General features: G+C 40.1%; 1 pseudogene; it reads right to left on the bottom strand.

Annotated features, from left to right (window-relative positions):
* Positions 1-434: 434 nt before the first annotated feature.
* The window catches only part of LOC138854207 (aminopeptidase N-like), a 103,247-nt pseudogene continuing 85,744 nt past the window's right edge, over positions 435-17,937 (bottom strand).

Genomic DNA, 17,937 nt, shown 5'->3' with positions numbered 1-17,937 from the left:
GACCTATAAACAATAAAAAAATTAAAATCTTCTCAGAATTCCAACTGGCACATGAGATAATTTCAGAAAATTATCGCTGCTTTTATCACACGCTCTTAAAAAAAGTGGGCACCCCTGAACTAAGTAATAGGAGGTAACTAGGTTTGATCCAAAACTCCTAGATTATAATGTTTAAAGGTAGACAACAGCAATATGTTTAAAAAAATACCATTATTTTAAAGTAATATATTAATGCCTTAGACTAATCTTTAATTTATGAAGAAAATGGATTAGAAAATAAACTTAAGACCCTATATAAAGATACACTTCATATTTAATAATTTACTGACCTGAATTTCCCAAGATAAATAAATAACCTAATTTTTTGTAAAATATTAGTCACACATTATAATGATAAATACTCGGTGTATAAATGGTGTATAAATTGAAAGATGTTTCTATCTGGGACAAATTTATTATTACTTAACGTTGTATGTTGAAAAAATATATTCAATACTCTCAAAGTATATACTGTACGTGAATAATTCTTGTGATCACTTGTACTCTGACGTACAAATGTAATTATTTGTACTTACAGAAGCAGAGTTGTGTAGTCAATACCCCTCTAATTTTTTCCATAGATGTGCGGGATGAATACTGTATGAACCAGGACACAATCAGCACATGTGTGCTACATATAACAACTGACAATCCAAAGTGCCCTAATGTAGTCTTATAGTCATCATAGCCCATAAGTATGTAATAAGCAGGATGAATTTACATCACAAGACTGAATACTCGTAATACAAGTCGTTGACTTAAGTAACACTGCCGTCAGTGAAAATGTGCGCGGATTTTTTTGTGTATAAAATTTGTATATGCTGTAAGCAGGTGTTACCACAGTGGTTGTTTTGCATAAGGGTTATGTGCAGTGGGTGGGTTTATGTGCGGTTTGTGGATGTGGTGGGTGCGTTTATGCGTGGCTAGAGGGTGTTTGTGGTAGGTGGGTGTGTGCGGTGGGTGCATGTGCGGAGGGTGGGTGTATGTGCATGGGTGGGCTGGTGTGGGTGTATGTACAATGGGAGGCGTGGTGTGGTATATGTACAATGAGATGTGTGGTGTGGGTGTATGTAAAGTGGGTGGGGTGGTGGTGGGTGTATGCGAAGTAGGTGGGGCGGTGGTGAGTGTATGTGCGGTGGGTGGATGTATGTGCGTTGGGTGGGTATATGTGCAGTGGGTGGGTGTATGTGCATTGAGTGGGTATATGTGTAGTGGGTGGGTGTATTGCGGTGGATGGATGAGTGGATGTACAGTGGGTGTGCAGTGAGTGGATGTGCAGTGGGTGGGAAGATGTGCAGTGCTTCAAAATTGGCATATGGAGCAGTTGTTTACCTTCAATGTAACAGTGTTATTTCTCTCGTTATGTCTAACGCTAAAGTGTCTCCAATTAAATCACGTACCTTACCTCAGTTGGAATTAACAGCCATTTATGTAGGTGTCAAATTAGCTAATTATATAAGCTGCAGGAGATAAACATTAGCGACACTATAATTTGGTCTGATAATGAGGTATCCTTACAATGGATTCGTAATGGAAACAGTAAAATTGTGTACGTACAAAACAGAGTCGCTGAAATTAATCAGATGCAAGAGAAGTATAATAGTTTGGGTCAGCATATGTTAACATTTAATCATATACCTGATGAGGAGAATCCAGCTGATTTCTTGTCTCGAAGTTTACCTTATGCTAAATTTGTAAATGCTGTATCATGGTTTAAAGGACCGAGCTGGTTGGTAAATAAAGCTAATTGGCCTGTACAAAAGGTGTATATTGCTCCTGTTGAAATTACTGTGACTGTCAGCATAGTTGCTGATCCCTGTATTCCCAGTATTATATAGCATAGCATATTAGTATCATCCCTGTGCTTTAGACACGAGATCCCTCGTAGGCCTGTGGCTTTGTGTGACGTCACGGGATACAGATGTGTGGGCTCATGCCCCTGTCCCGGCCTCACTCGGCGGCAGACGATCCAGGCGTAGACAGGCAAGGCAGCTGGGGCTCCATCCCTCATCTCAGTCTGACAATACATTTACCATCCTACAACCTACGATATCTCCATTTAAGAACCCTTTACGATATGACCACCGCTCCAATAGTTTGTCCTTCCTTAGCCATTGATATAAATAGGTATTCTTCTTTACCCAAACTAATCAATGTAACTAAGTTGGTGTTTAAATTTCTAAACAAGATGAGTATCTCATATAAGTTTTCACATCCTCTTGAATATTGGATAAAGAGGGTACAGGAGGAAATCTATGGAAATGAGATTAAATTAATGATGGAAAGAAAAATTGTGAAAGGCTCCATAATAGAGAAAATGGGGCTGTATTTAGAGAATAATGTAATTAGGTGCAGAGGTAGGTTACAAAATGCTGAATTGCGTAATTATACTAAACACCCTATCTTATTGCCCAAAACTCATCATCCAACAATTTTGATTGTTTTAAATGCCCATAAAAATGTAATGTATGGTAGGGTACAAGATACCTTAAATTGTATTAGGGGAAACTTTCTGGATTCCACAAGGATGGCAAAGTGTAAAATGGGTTATTAAATCTTGTGTAATATGTCGCCGTGTGGACGCCAGATCCTATATGTACCCAGGTCCTCCTCCATTGCCAAAGGAGTATGTACAATTAGTGAAACCATTTGAGTCGTTTAGCAACGAACTCCGCAGTGTGGAAAATACTGTATATTTTCCGAAAATAGTGTATTTTGTATGTAAATTGATGGAATATATTGAAGGTAATAAAAATTAATTTGTAAATAAAGAACCGGTTTGTAGATGAATGGTTCAGAGAACCGACATGTTGATAAATTAGACACATTGATGGACTGAACACATCGACTCAAGGTTGAGGGACTGATTACCTCATTCTCCTCCTGTTCTTCAAGTTTCTCCTATGTATGGACTGATGAAGCCACTGTGTGGCGAAACGTTTCCTCAATAAAGATACCCAAGAGTTGCACATGTGTCTAATTTATCAAATAAAGAACCAGCGAGTGTGGTGAACGTCGCTGGGGAAGGGGGAGTCGCCATTGTTTTGAACTGGGCAAAATAACGTTAGTGAAAATCTGAAGAATTTTCGTCGCTCTAGAGGTTATATTGTGTTTAAAACCTCTCAAATAGGAGCCGAAATTGTTGGATTTGCAGTCCTGCAGAACGTGAGAATTAGACGACTGGACAGGACTCCATAATTAGATGGAAACAGGATAAAATTACCCCAGTTGAGTGATGTCTATATTTATGTTGAAATTCTGGCCAGTATTTTCTTCATATTTTAGACAGGGGTTTGTGTATGATACACCAAGTAATATCCAGACAAATTGGGGAGTGTTATTATTATAAATTCTCCTTCAGTGTATATGTAGCTATTTATTAAATTTAACATACAGTCCACATATTTAGATTAATGTTGTACCAGAATTCCTGGTGATGTATATTTCATTTGAAATTAATATAGGTCCAGAGTGACTTGTGGAGATATGAGTGCAGTAGGTATCGAAGGAGGACATTTTTTGCGACCTAGGATGTCCTAAAATTCCTACATGGCTCTGTAATCTTGATATAGAATAATTATCTTTGTTACTTTTATAAAATTACTGGTATGTATCTAATGAGATTCATCCAGGTAATTTTAATTTTCCATAGTGTGTGTGTGTGTGTGTGTGTGTGTGTGTGTGTGTGTGTGTGTGTGTGTGTGTCTGTGTGTGTGTGTGTGTCTGTGTGTGTCTGTGTGTGTGTGTGTGTGTGTGTGTGTGTGTGTGTGTGTGTGTGTGTGTGTGTGTGTGTGTGTCTGTCTGTCTGTCTGTCTGTGTGTGTTTGTGTGTGTCTGTGTGTGTCTGTGTGTGTGTGTGTGTGTGTGTGTCTGTCTGTCTGTCTGTGTGTGTGTACACACCGTGAAATTACTATAAAAGACGTTTTGTTTATGTGGTTACTAAGAGCAAGAATTACAGGGAGTCCCACTCGTGACACTGGTCAGTAGCGCTGAGGTCAGTAGCGCTGAGGTCAGTAGCGCTGAGGTCAGTGGCGGCTGAACTGAGAAGCGTAGCCATGAGCATTGAGCCACTCAACAATGGTGTCATAGTTGTGGTCCATCCAGGCAATGTTGTTGCCAGTTCTTTCAATGGCCTGATCAACGGCTAGCTCAGCGGTTTCCAAGGCATCTGCGTGGTCCATCTTAAACACCTCCAACTGATAAATGATAGACCAATTCTAATTAATTATGAGGTTATAAGCTTCTCAAGCTAAAATTCCCATAAAATGTTGAAACACTCAGTGCTATCATGACTGACAGTAAGATGTAAACACATATGCAGTATAATGTGATCCTTTATTGACAACGTTTCGCCCACACAGTGGCCTTTATCAAGTCACAAACAGATCTACTTGGGTGGAAGGTACGTGTGTATAGGATGAGGTCAAGTTGAGAATGCTGGGTCAGGTGGAGAATGCTGCACGTGACAATCTACCGAGTAGGGTTGTAGAGTCTAATAACTTGGGTAGCCTGGAAGAGAGATTGGATAAGTATATGAGTAGACCTTCTGCAGTGTTCCTCCATTCTTATATTCTTATGTGGGATAGCTATAAAGAAGTTTCTTGGCGAGGGGTTCAGCTATGGTAAAGAAGCCGTTGTTCTGGTTGAAGTTGTTGGATATACAGATAAGCGATGATTCCAGGATTCTTCGGTATTGAGTTTTGTCTTCTCTGCTGATAAGTCTTGAGTTTCTGTAGTTGACTAAATGGTTGTGTGAATTTTGGCGTTGAACACAGGCATTCCTTGAATCGTCAGATCTGCCTGCGTATTGGTGTTCTGAATTACGTGTGTGGAGGTCTCTTGATGTTTCGCCCACGTATAATTTGCTGCAGTCATTACAAGGGATTGTGTATATGTCATGTGGGGGTTCGATAACGTGGATTGGGTAATAACACTCACGTTGGATGTTATAGTATATTGGGTGGAATATCTGTGGAGCACCAAGACTGACCTGCTCTACTTCAACTGGCTTGCTGAGTGCCTCGGAGGGTAGCGGCATTCAAAACATGCTAGGTCAGCTGAACAGTGAATAACAAGTGATTCACACAAACGGTTGGTAGTGAGTCATACTACTGGTAACTAGTTACCGGCAACTGGTTACTAGGAACTGATACTACTGAGAGCTCGGCGAAGTGACAACTCATCCTCTACCTGAACAGGGTAAGGATAGTGAACAAGGTCAACAAGATTGGTATTTGCTCTGAGACGAACACTGTGCCCAGAAGTGTTATCTAAGAAGAAATGGATCTTACTATCTCTTACAACATGTAAGGATGGCTCAACAAATAAACCCTTTACATTGCAGGAATCACTGTCAACTAGGACGTTATCACTATCTGGAACACGAACAACAACAGACACTCTAGTGAGGGCACTAGCCGCGACAGAAACGTCTTTCTGCAGACGGCATGTGACATCAACAAGAGATGGCATTACTAGTTGCAAGTAATCGTTTTCCAACAAGGCGTCCCCTGTGGAGAAACTACTACTTGAACTAGTAGACATTGTAGGGATAGGCTCAGCACTCAAGGTAGTCAGAGCGTCCTCGGACACTTGAGGTAACTGGACACTATCTTGCAAACCTGAAGTTGCATGTGGAACACATTCAGGAGTGACAGGATCACCAGTGCCTGACCGCTTGGGTACGATACTGGAAAATGCACTGGCCTGTAAGGACTTAATCCGAACGTCGTATTCTGCGGCAGTATGGCAGATCTCGGACCCAAGCTGGTAACCCCAAAATGGTACGATCAAGTCATCAATTTGGGCATGCCATCGATAAGGGTCGAGCACAATGCGCAAGTCTCTCATGGAAGCAAATCCCCTTAGAAGATCGCCAGGGAAAGTAATCTGGTCGACAACAAGGAAGGAAGCAGTAAAGTCTCTACCTCGGATAGAAAGGGTGAGGGAAGTCCGACCTCGGACACGCAGGTGAGAACCAGCTACTCCACCAAGGGAGGACACATGAGTCGGTTCTACGAGAAGGACATGTCGTAACTGCTTATCCTCAAACAAACTAGACCTGATAATATTGCCTTGCGCACCAGAGTCCATGAACAAATGAACGGGCGCATTATGAACAGATGTTTGCACTATAGGGCCTATCGTTGCACTGGAAGTTATGTGCAAACAAAAAGGAGGATTGTCATCAGAAAATATTTGTTCCACTTCATCCCCAAAATCATCTACGTCAGAGACGTGTGAAGCAACATCATCAGCGGGATTGTCATTCTCGAGAATGCTTAAGGCTTCAAAGGAATTGTGAACGGGGATGGTGTACCCATTATCACCTACTGTCACCATGGGACGATTTGACTGGGGCGCTCGAATTCCCCCGAATTGGAAGAATGAGCCTGGTTCTGGTTAGTCTGAGAACCACGACGTCTGTTTCCTCTCCTGGTTCTGCGGTTGGAACGGCCACGGAAAGATCTAGAGTACTGAAGGTTGCAGAGAGCATTGCACTCAGATGTGTCACGTCCATGTATTCTATGATAAGTACAGTAGGGAAGATCTGACTGGTACTCATCATCAGTACGACGCCTCTTAGGGTGACTATCAGGACAATTAACTGCAATATGGCCACGGAAACCACAGTTGTAACAAGTCCGCTGACTATGGTTATTGAATGCACTATGAATACTACGAGGTTTATAATGACTCTGTACACTGGTCCTTGGTGATCGCTGCGATGGTTGACCACAACGATTTGTCGCTGTGGCACAAACAAGAGGTGGTGCAGACTGAGGCACAGGTGTGAAATTACTTTTGATACACGGGAAAGTACCCTGGGGGCACAAGGAACGTACATGATTTAGGGCTGTAAGCGGTTCCATCGTCACAATTGGAGGATTAGCCTCATAAGCACACACGGAAGCAGGCGGCATTAGTTCCTTGATTGCTCCAAAAGCTGCTATTTTAGCAAACGACGCTGTGGATGGTTTATCCTCGTCAGGGACAAAAGCTGAGGACTGGACAACATTGATAAATGATAAAAGTTTATCTAATCTAACAGCAAATGCACTCAACGATTCATTAATCGTGGGTGTAGCATTCACGAGTTTCCGAAGAACGACATATGGATCAGCTGTTTTTACTGGTACAAGGAAAGAACGAATCAGTACCTCATATTGTGACCACTTAGTAAGATTCCTGAAGTCTCGCATTTCAAGGAGAACAACAACGTGAAGAGCAGCAGGGGGCCGATGAAGAGCTTCTTTCACAAGTCTTATAAGACTTTCCTCTGAAGGAGGACCGTCAACTAGAGCATTAACACGAGAACGAATGGCAGTAAACCATGCTTCAAGACTATGTACATGGCCACTGAATAAAGGTAACGCATCAAGGGAATCACGAGTAAAACTATAGTGTTTCAGTGTCTGGGTCGGTCTTTCAGTCGATAAGGAACTATGAGGACTGATGACAGGAGCAGCAGTAGCCTGAGAAGTCTGAGTGTCTCCATTCACTAAAGTATCACTTAAAGGTATGTGAGACATAATCACTTATCTGTACATCCAACAATTTCGACCAGAACAACAGCTTCTATAACATAGCTGAACCACTTACCAAGAAACTTCTTCGCTATCCCACATAAGAACATAAGAATGGAGGAACACTGCAGAAGGTCTACTCATATACTTATCCAATCTCTCTTCCAAGCTACCCAAGGTATGAAACTCTGTAATACTACTCGGTAGATTGTCACATGCAGCATTCTCCACCTGACCCAGCATTCTCAACCTGACCTCATCCTATAAATACTCGCGTACCTTCCACCCAGTTAGATCTGTTTGTGACTTGATAAAGTCACAAACAGATGGGCGTAACGTTGTGCGTTAATATTTCCATTGTGTCAGTATTTTGTACCATTTATTTCTACTGACAGTAGAAGGAGGCAAGAGAGCCCTGAACATTACCAAACGTACCAAAAAAAGTATGCTGTCTGAAGCAAGAGTGAGCAAGAATTGATAAGAATACACACTGGTTTATTCACATTGAGAAACAACAACTAAACTCTTTAAACAAAAATCGCTATAAAATTCTCAATTGTATATTACGGAATTCACCCTAACTCACTGTAGTGCATCGGTAATTGGATTATTTATGTTGAAATAGTCTTCTCTGCGTAGATTTTCTTATTACCTGCAACTGGTTCGCTTTGTATTCTTGTCAGAACTTCAGAAAGCTTAATAATACTGACCTCGTCTTACCACCCCGGTGCATACTTCTGCACCGGGGCGGTAAGTACATTTACTTGAAAAGTACAGAAAATAAGAAAAAACACCTACCTCGTGCTTCTCCTCACGAGTGTTGAAGTCGTTAGTAACTGTGAGGAGAAGATCACCCAACGTGGTGAAGGAACGCAGGCTGGTGAAAGGGAGAACAACACTTGTTAAAATATCCGCTGTGTGATTATTGCTACACATTGACGATTGTGTATAAAGCATCTTATTTACAATTCAGGACATTATTAATACAATTCGCCACGAAAGGCTTCTCCATTAGGACTTAAGAAGCTACTCATGACAAAACGTTTCCTGAAATAGATGTCCTCAACTGTACAGAAGTGTCTTGATCCACAGTTTGTCGTTATCACTACCATTTACAACCTGAATGCATTAGAATAAATAAGAATAGGTGGAAGAATTTCAAATAACTTCTGTGTAAAATGATTATAAAACCACATGTCCTAAAGATGGGAGTATTTAGAACACCGTGCACACGTTTCAAGTCCTCCTGTGAGAGAGAGAGAGAGAGAGAGAGAGAGAGAGAGAGAGAGAGAGAGAGAGAGAGAGAGAGAGAGAGAGAGGTTTTTACAAAGCAGAAGTGTTATAAGAAGAGCAGAGTATATGGAGAGTAAAAGAAAGGTGAAGAGAGTGGCGAGAGAGAGCAAAAGGAGAGCAGATGATAGAGCGGGAGAGGCACTGTCAAGAAATTTTAATGAAAATAAGAAAAAAATTTGGAGTGAATTAAACAAGTTAAGAAAGCCTAAGGAACAAATGGATTTGTCAGTTAAAAACAGAGTAGAGGAGTTAGTAGATGGGGAGATGGAGGTATTAGGTAGATGACGAGAATATTTTGAGTAACTTTTAAATATCGACGAAGAAAGGGAGGCGGTAATTTCATGCACTGGACAGGGAGGTATACCATCTTTTAGGAGTGAAGAAGAACAGGATGTGAGTGTGGGGGAGGTGTGTGAGGCATTACGTAGAATGAAAGAGGGTAAAGCAGCTGGAACTGACGGGATCATGACAGAAATGTTAAAAGTAGGGGAGATATAGTGTTGGAGTGGTTGGTATTTTTGTTTAATAAATGTATGAAAGAGGGGAAGGTACCTAGAGATTGGCGGAGAGCATGTATAGTCCCTTTACATAAAGGGAAGGGGGACAAAAGAGATTGTAAAAATTATAGAGGAATAAGTTTACTGAGTATACCAGGAAAAGTGTACGGTAGGGTTATAATTGAAAGAATTAGAGGCAAGACAGAATGTAGGATTGCAGATGAGCAAGGAGGTTTCAGAGTGGGTAGGGGATGTGTAGATCAAGTGTTTACATCGAAGCATATATGTGAACAGTATTTAGATAAAGGTAGGTAAGTTTTTATTGCATCTATGGATTTAGAAAAGGCATATGATAGAGTGGATAGGGGAGCAATGTGGCAGATGTTGCAAGTATATGGAATAGGTGGTAAGTTACTAAATGTTGTAAAGAGTTTTTATGAGGATAGTGAGGCTCAGGTTAGGGTGTGTAGAAGAGAGGGAGAATACTTCCCGGTAAAAGTAGGTCTTAGACAGGGATGTGTAATGTCACCATGGTTGTTTAATATATTTATAGATGGGGTTGTAAAAGAAGTAAATGCTAGGGTGTTCGGGAGAGGGGTGGGATTAAATTATGGGGAATCAAATACAAAATGGGAATTGACACAGTTGCTTTTTGCTGATGATACTGTGCTTATGGAAGATTCTAAAGAAAAATTGTAAAGGTTAGTGAACGAGTTTGGGAGTGTGTGTAAAGGTAGAAAGTTGAAAGTGAACATAGAAAAGAGTAAGGTGATGAGGGTATCAAATGATTTAGATAAAGAAAAATTGGATATCAAATTGGGGAGGAGGAGTATGGAAGAAGTGAATGTTTTTAGATACTTGGGAGTTGACGTGTCGGCGGATGGATTTATGAAGGATGAGGTTAATCATAGAATTGATGAGGGAAAAAGGGTGAGTGGTGTGTTGAGGTATATGTGGAGACAAAAAGCATTATCAATGGATTCAAAGAAGGGAATGTATGAAAGTATAGTAGTACCGACACTCTTATATGGGTGTGAAGCTTGGGTTGTGAATGCAGCAGCGAGGAGGCGGTTGGAGGCAGTGGAGTTGTAAATATTATGGAAATAAATATGTAAATATTGTGGAAATTAGGAGGTGTGGAGTTAATAAAAGTATTAGTCAGAGGGCAGAAGAGGGGTTGTTGAGGTGATTTGGTCATTTAGAAAGAATGGATCAAAGTAGAATGACATGGAGAGCATTTAAATCTGTAGGGGAAGGAAGGCAGGGTAGGGGTCGTCCTCGAAAAGGTTGGAAGGAAGGGGTAAGGGAGATTTTGTGGGCGAGGGGCTTGGACTTCCAGCAGGCATGCGTGAGCGTGTTCGATAGAAGTGAATGGAGACGAATGGTATTTGGGACCTGACGATCTGTTGGAGAGTGAGCAGGGTAATATTTAGTGAAGGGATTCAGGGAAACCGGCTATTTTTATATAGCCGGACTTGAGTTCTGGAAATGAGAAGTACAATGTCTGCGCTCTAAAGGAGGGGTTTGGGATATTGACAGTTTGGAGGGATATGTTGTGTATCTTTGTACGTATATGCTTCTAAGCTGTTGTGTTCTGAGCACCTTTGCAAAAACAGTGTTTATGTGTGAGGTGAAAGAGTTGAATGATGATGAAAATATTTTCTTTTTGGGGATTTTCTTTCTTTTTGGGGATTTTCTTTCTTTTTGAGTCACCCTGCCTCGGTGGGAGACGGCTGACTTGTTAATATATATATATATATATATATATATATATATATATATATATATATATATATATATATACTAGGTAGTAGGTTGGTAGACAGCAACCGCCCAGGGAGGTACTACCGTCCTGCCAAGTGAGTGTAAAACTGAAGCCTGTAATTGTTTTACACGATGGTAAAATTGCTGGTGTCTTTTTTTATCTGTCTCATACACGTGCAAGATTTCAGGTACGTCTTGCTACTTCTACTTACACTTAGGTCACACTACACATACATGTACAAGCATATATATACACACCCCTTTGGGTTTTCTTCTATTTTCTTTCTAGTTCTTGTTCTTGTTTATTTCTTCTTACCTCCATGGGGAAGTGGAACAGAATTCTTCCTCCGTAAGCCATGCGTGTTGTAAGAGGCGACTAAAATGCCGGGAGCAAGGAGCTAGTAACCCCTTCTCCTGTATATATTACTAAATGTAAAAGGAGAAACTTTCGTTTTTCCTTTTTGGGCCACCCTGCCTCGGTGGGATACGGCCAGTGTGTTGAAAGAAAGATTATATATATATATATATATATATATATATATATATATATATATATATATATATATATATATATAGTTATTTCAAGATCATTTGTGAGCCAAGAACCAGTACATTAAAAACTCTGCTCTTTACATCTAGCCACTTAAACATTTCTTTGTTTAAAATAATTTGTGTCTTACTGGTTAGTCAATCGTGAATTCAGACTTGATCTTTGTCTCCTATATCGTAAATTTTGGTCAGCAGTCTATTAAGTGGTACCTGAGAGACATACATTATAGAAATATAGTATGTTAAATATGTTTGAACTTTTAGTTGCAGTTTTTTATATATATACTGTATATGATTGAGAAGTCTTGTAAGTCTGTAATGAACTTTTTGTTGCGAATTCTATATTGATTTCCGGTTAAGTTATCTTCCAAAAATCCTACGATGTTGTTGCCAACATTACTTGAAGAGTGGTATTATTATTATTATAATCAAGAGGAAGCGCTATACCCGGAGGATTATACAGCGCCTGGGGGAAGGGGATGTGGAAGGCAATCAGGCTTAATTCGGGGAACTGGAGCACAGATCCAATTTTGAAGTGTGGTAACACTGCCTAAAATTTGGTAGCTCGTGGCTCAGTGGTAACATGACAAAAATGATTCTTATTCACAATGTCACATTTTAAAGATTTTTTTTCACCAAAACGCTCGTAATGGTTGGGGTACTGAACAACGCAGTTTCAAAACAAATCTTGTTACACATTACTCACTAAGCAGACATCATGTCCCACTGGTCCCTGATATAATACCAGGCCAAATCGCGACCCACGTCATTCTCAGCCACGGAGGCGAAAGTGTATCTCACGTCTTGCCTCCTGATGCCGCTCTCTTCATCGAACATCATGTCCAGGTACCTGCAGGGGTTAGGAATTAGATGAAGACACGAGTCAGATGTATGAACCCGTATTCGATTCGCGTTGTCGTAATTCTTGTATTCTCTATTTTTTACTCTATGATTTTTACCATAAGAAAGTTTCGAGAACAGTCTAACTCTGTATAGTATTAAGGAATATAAGTATGCTGCATCTGCAGCCTTACTGTACTAATTACCATGCAACATATTAAAACTGAAAAGTAAGAACAACTTAGCTTACCGAGATTATTTACAACTTAGAGATGAAACTTTAGACAACGTTTCGGTCCATCGAGGACCATCATCAAGTTGCTACTTAAAGGTGGACTATAAAGTCATCTAACGTTTCCTTTTCACATCACAATTCTAAATTGTTCAGCCATTCTACTGTTACTTATATTCCTCACCGAGACAAGATCCAAAGTTCCTTGGTACATCCCAGAGCATACAGCAGAGTTGTTTTCTCAGAGGCAACGTTGGAGGCGAGGTACTGGTTCCAGCCAAAGTTCCACTCCTCCTCACCACCAGCAGCAATAGCGGTGCAGTACACTGTGCTCTTCAGGTTGGGCGACACGATACTGCGTATACGATTAGGAACTGTGAGTGACTGTGTATCACCGAAATAAAAGGATTTGGCTTCAAGACTAAGAACTGAAATCCTGGCATTCAGAGAAATGTAATGTAAACCATGAAACAGGTGGGATTTGAACCTATGGCAAGCGAGTCGTTCCTTGGTTTGTTGTCAATTCGTGGGTCAAGTGCTTTTCCCTAGCTGTAGATGATATAGTTAAACACTTTCACTTACTACCTAAATTAACTGAGAGTACATACCACTGTTAGACGGAAGTCTAATTTTGCATCCAACAGTAGTGGACACACTACTGCTGCATCTAACAGCAGTGTATACACAACTGCTGGTTGCAACATTAAACTTGGTGATTGTAGAACAGGGCGGAAGGGAAAACCATTATACTGCTAGATGCAAATTTAAAAAAAAAAATGCAGTAGGATCTGAGGAAGAGGCTACTTTCAGCCAAATTAAGCAGGACGCCGAACAGTCAAAAAGATAACCATAGAACGCATTATAACTTAAGTTATCTGCATGCGAATGAAACACCGGTTAAGGTAAAGGTAAAGGCAGTGATATCCAAAGATTCCAGAATTAAAAAAAAAGGCACGCCAATTATAAACAATAATTATGACGTTCAAGAAAAAACTAAAAGTAAGTTAATGTAAGATATCTTAAGATGACCCATGCTACACAGTTTACCTGTTATTGTTCGGGTTCTGCATCCATTTTTGGAAGAGAGAGACAGAATTCTGAACACAGTCTTGGTAGTCTAAATGGCAGGCATTGGACAAGGCCAACACCCGTTTGTACTTCTCCAAGTGAGGGTCACTGGGGTTGTCCTCGAAGCCAACAGAGTCGTACAGTGGAATCAGGAGGTCCAGCAAATACCTCTGTCCCAGTGAATGAAGGAAAATAATTTTAGCACCATCAGCCAGCATAATCATGCAAATGACAAGTATTTTAAAGCCTTTTAACGAGACTGCAAATATTGGGACACCAGTCTTAATAAGTGTGGTGTTTAATCAAGTACTGTAAGAGGTGTTTTTAATGAATCTGAAAGTTAATTAGCTTTGAAAACATCGATATTTATTATATTATAGAAATTTTGTGCGTGGTAATCTAATTTAAACATACACGGCACAGCAATATACCTAAAAACTGTGTAATATAAATATTCCTGGTATTTCTTTCAGTACCATTGTTTACCTTGAGAGCTCCATAACCTCCCTTACGAGAGAACATCATCTCCAAGTATTCCAGGTTGAGTAAGGCTGTGTTCCAAGCTATAAATTCCTCCTCACTTTTCAAGTATTCATTCACACTCAGAGCAATGTTGTACGATAACTGACCTGAGGAAAACCATACTTATTAATGACATCATTCATACACAAGGCGATATTTTATGATAAATGACCAGAGGGTGACAACAGTAGTTAATTGCATCATTCATACTCAGGGCGATGTTGCATGATACATTACTTAACGGCGACAACGGTAAAAACTTCATTTTCATTCATTTCAGAGTGGACAGATTTTACCTCCGAAGCGGCTAGTGCACTGTGCATCCCATATCCTTGTGGACGGTAGCGCAAGAGCACATGGATACACAAAACGCATACAAACTGGGCCCCGAAAAGGTTAACAGTAGTACATCTGGCTGTAAGCAAATTTTGGAAATTTGCTTAAATATGTCCAGTATTTTATTTTCATTAATAAGATATCTTGACAGTTCATATAAGTTATCATAGTCTCTATATTCCTCATTAAGTGGACAATCAAGCACTGTGTTCAAGATAGTGATCATAGGGCTGGCCACACACTTTTCATTTGGTTTGATCATGTGTGTCAAACTGCCACGTCAGTGGAAGACGAAGGCAACTTTGTCACTCAAAACACACAATCTCCATAGCCTAGAGATGTTGCAGCTACCGATCTCACGCATTGCTCAAAAAAATGCACGAAATTCGTTAATTACAGAAAAACTTACCGGCTTGTGCAAAATCCATGGCGTCGTCGATGATCTGAGCACGGTTTATCACATGGATAACTTGGTGGTCGTTGTTCAGCTGCTGAATGAGCAAGTTCCAGTTGTCGTCGTCATAGTTCACTTTATAATAACCTGTCTCCTGTACGTTGAAGATGACCCACTGGTCCTTCTCAGGCAGTGAAGAGACTGTTATCTCTGCCTCAGAATCCTTCATCCATACTTGTGGTTGAGTGTTATTAAAATTAGTGTTATCTTGACTCGTGTATGTTAGTGGAACCCACCACTTGTAGTCATGGGTGTCTGATGAGTTCTCGTTCTTTACTAGCAAAAATCGTTCCTGTAAGAGTATTTTAAAATTATTTATTTAATTTATAAAACATTTTTATGTGATATTCTACTATGGTACAGAGTTTAATTCTTGAGTAACAAAACATTGGTAAATTAACCTGAGTGAGGGTTGCCGAGGTGCCGTCTGAGCTCCTCACAACCTTGATGACAGGGTAACCCATCTGCAGCGTCCAGGTGTCCATGACTTCCTTGACTGTCATGTCTGGTGGCAGTGTGGCGTCTTCATGAGCAGCGTCTGTCAGGTACTGCCACAGGTCGTCTTGATCAGCGTTGGAATACGCCCTAGAAGGATTCTCAGTCTTAGTAAATATTACGCTAAACATTTTATCCAAATTATTACTAGAACTTAAACAGACTTTTGCAACATTATTTAATGTTGTAATCACCTCTCAGTAACAATTCACTAATCACAACATTTCAATTTTGATTCAGTCGTTGCTTTGCTAACACACCCGAACTGGCCTCTCTAGATATGATCACCACAGTTGTAAGTAAAACACTGATGCCCACTGATCAAGACAAAAACAAGAAGCCACAAATAACCCGCACATAGGAGTGTGGGTTATTTGTATATTTACTGGGGAAACTTTTCGCCACGAGTGGCTTCTGTCCTAATATTAAGATCTCACTCGAGGCGAAATGTTTCCTTAATAATGTCTTGATCATTACAGAAGTGTCTTTCACCTACACCTCGTCAGTATCACCAAACCAGTTCCACTAATCACCACAGTTATTCTGGCAGTACTACCCCAGAAATTGACTGAAGCATTAAATGTCGCTGTTCTCTATATGTTCACGCTTTTTACTAATTTATATTTATAAACGAATGAACGAAGGAGGAACACAATGCAAACCTTTGTCACATCTACTGAACTGCTGGAACCGTAATTTGATTTTTTTTGTTTCCCTTGGTGAGTCATATTGCACAAATACAACAACTATTTCAATTCGAGGCACTCAAAAGCAACCTTCTCTGTTTACATGTATGATCAAACTTCTATTGTATACATAACTAGAGTGAGACTAACATTAACCAGCTCATTTCATCTAACGACTAATTTTAATAGCAAATTTCAATCAGTTTCTCTAACTAATTTCTTTCCTTGGGTCAGACTTGATTATCTTTCATTTCCCGAGCGATGTACGAGTTTTAACGCTATAATAAACATATAAATACTAATGATAATAATAATTAATATTAATATTACTATTATTTATATTTAAAACGCTGTATGTATATATAACATAAGTTTACATTTTTTAACATACAAAAATGCAAAAGGATTACGGGTACATAGGATTGAGAGTGAATTAACAAGAAAAAAAACACTATCATAACAATCAGCAAACGTAAACATAATGGCACCGAATTCAGTCCCCTAATACACACAACACCAAATACACTGACACAAAGTACCCTGTACCAAACACACCTAAAAATACACAGACAAAAAACGGTGAAACGTAAGCTGAAATACGTTCCACTAGACTTAGATGGCAGATTACAATAAGTACGAATACCTAACTGATATAAAATGCCTATAGCCAACATATAAAACTTGGCAAACATGAGGAAAACAATACACACACACAGATAATTATTATTATTATTATTATTATATTATAACCAAGGGAGAGCGCTAAACCCATAGGATTATGCAGCGCCTGTGGAGGGGGGATGTGGAAGGTATTCAGACTTAATTCAGGGAACTGGAGCACAGAATCAATTCCCTAGATCAAGAGCCCCTCACCAGCATCAAGGAACCTCCCTTGAGGGGAAACACACAGATAGAACGGTATATCATGCAAAGATTAAGGGCTCTATGGTGTCACCCCCTAAATGGTGTCACCCAGGGCGGCCCGCCCTCCCTTACGACCCCACGGCATAGGACCCATCAACAACAATGCTCTAGCAGAGAGAACGCTATACAAAAACTTATACATGACTTCGTGTTCCCTCTGAGGGATGCGCAATCTAACACCCCAGCTATACAGTGGGTTTCACTACGCCGCTGGCGTACTTATTCCCAGTCAAATGTCATACAAAACTCGGATTTTCATCTTTTCCGACTCCTCCGCCTGCTATCATCACCCTCAATACCCGCAAACTGTCTCTCAGATAAATTCCCCCTGAAAGTATTATTTAATACACCATACAAACGATCCAGACACCAATCTTTGAAGTACCCTTGCCTACAACACTGCTCTCTTTGCAAAAACACACAACACACGCTTACGTAGATCAAATAGGAACAAACCTCCCCTTCTCACCGGCAATGTCACCATTTCCTTTTTCAACCATTCACACAGACCACAAACACTGGAAAATCCTGCCTTGGAGCCTACGCATCACAGCACTAGTTAAAGGGTAAGTAAACATTAACGACAAACAACCCCGAGTATAAAGAAGAGCATTCACAGTAATGGCCCTTTATAAGATTATTAAGTGATAAGGCCGTATTCATTGTAAGCGATAAAATACATTATACTGTACCCTCTCAGAATTTACTAGCCT

This window comes from Cherax quadricarinatus, chromosome 52 (genome assembly GCF_038502225.1).
Source record: "Cherax quadricarinatus isolate ZL_2023a chromosome 52, ASM3850222v1, whole genome shotgun sequence".
Taxonomy (NCBI): Eukaryota; Metazoa; Arthropoda; class Malacostraca; order Decapoda; family Parastacidae; genus Cherax; species Cherax quadricarinatus.
Note: the sequence above shows the minus strand (reverse complement) of the source record. Positions and strands in the feature narration are given on the sequence as shown.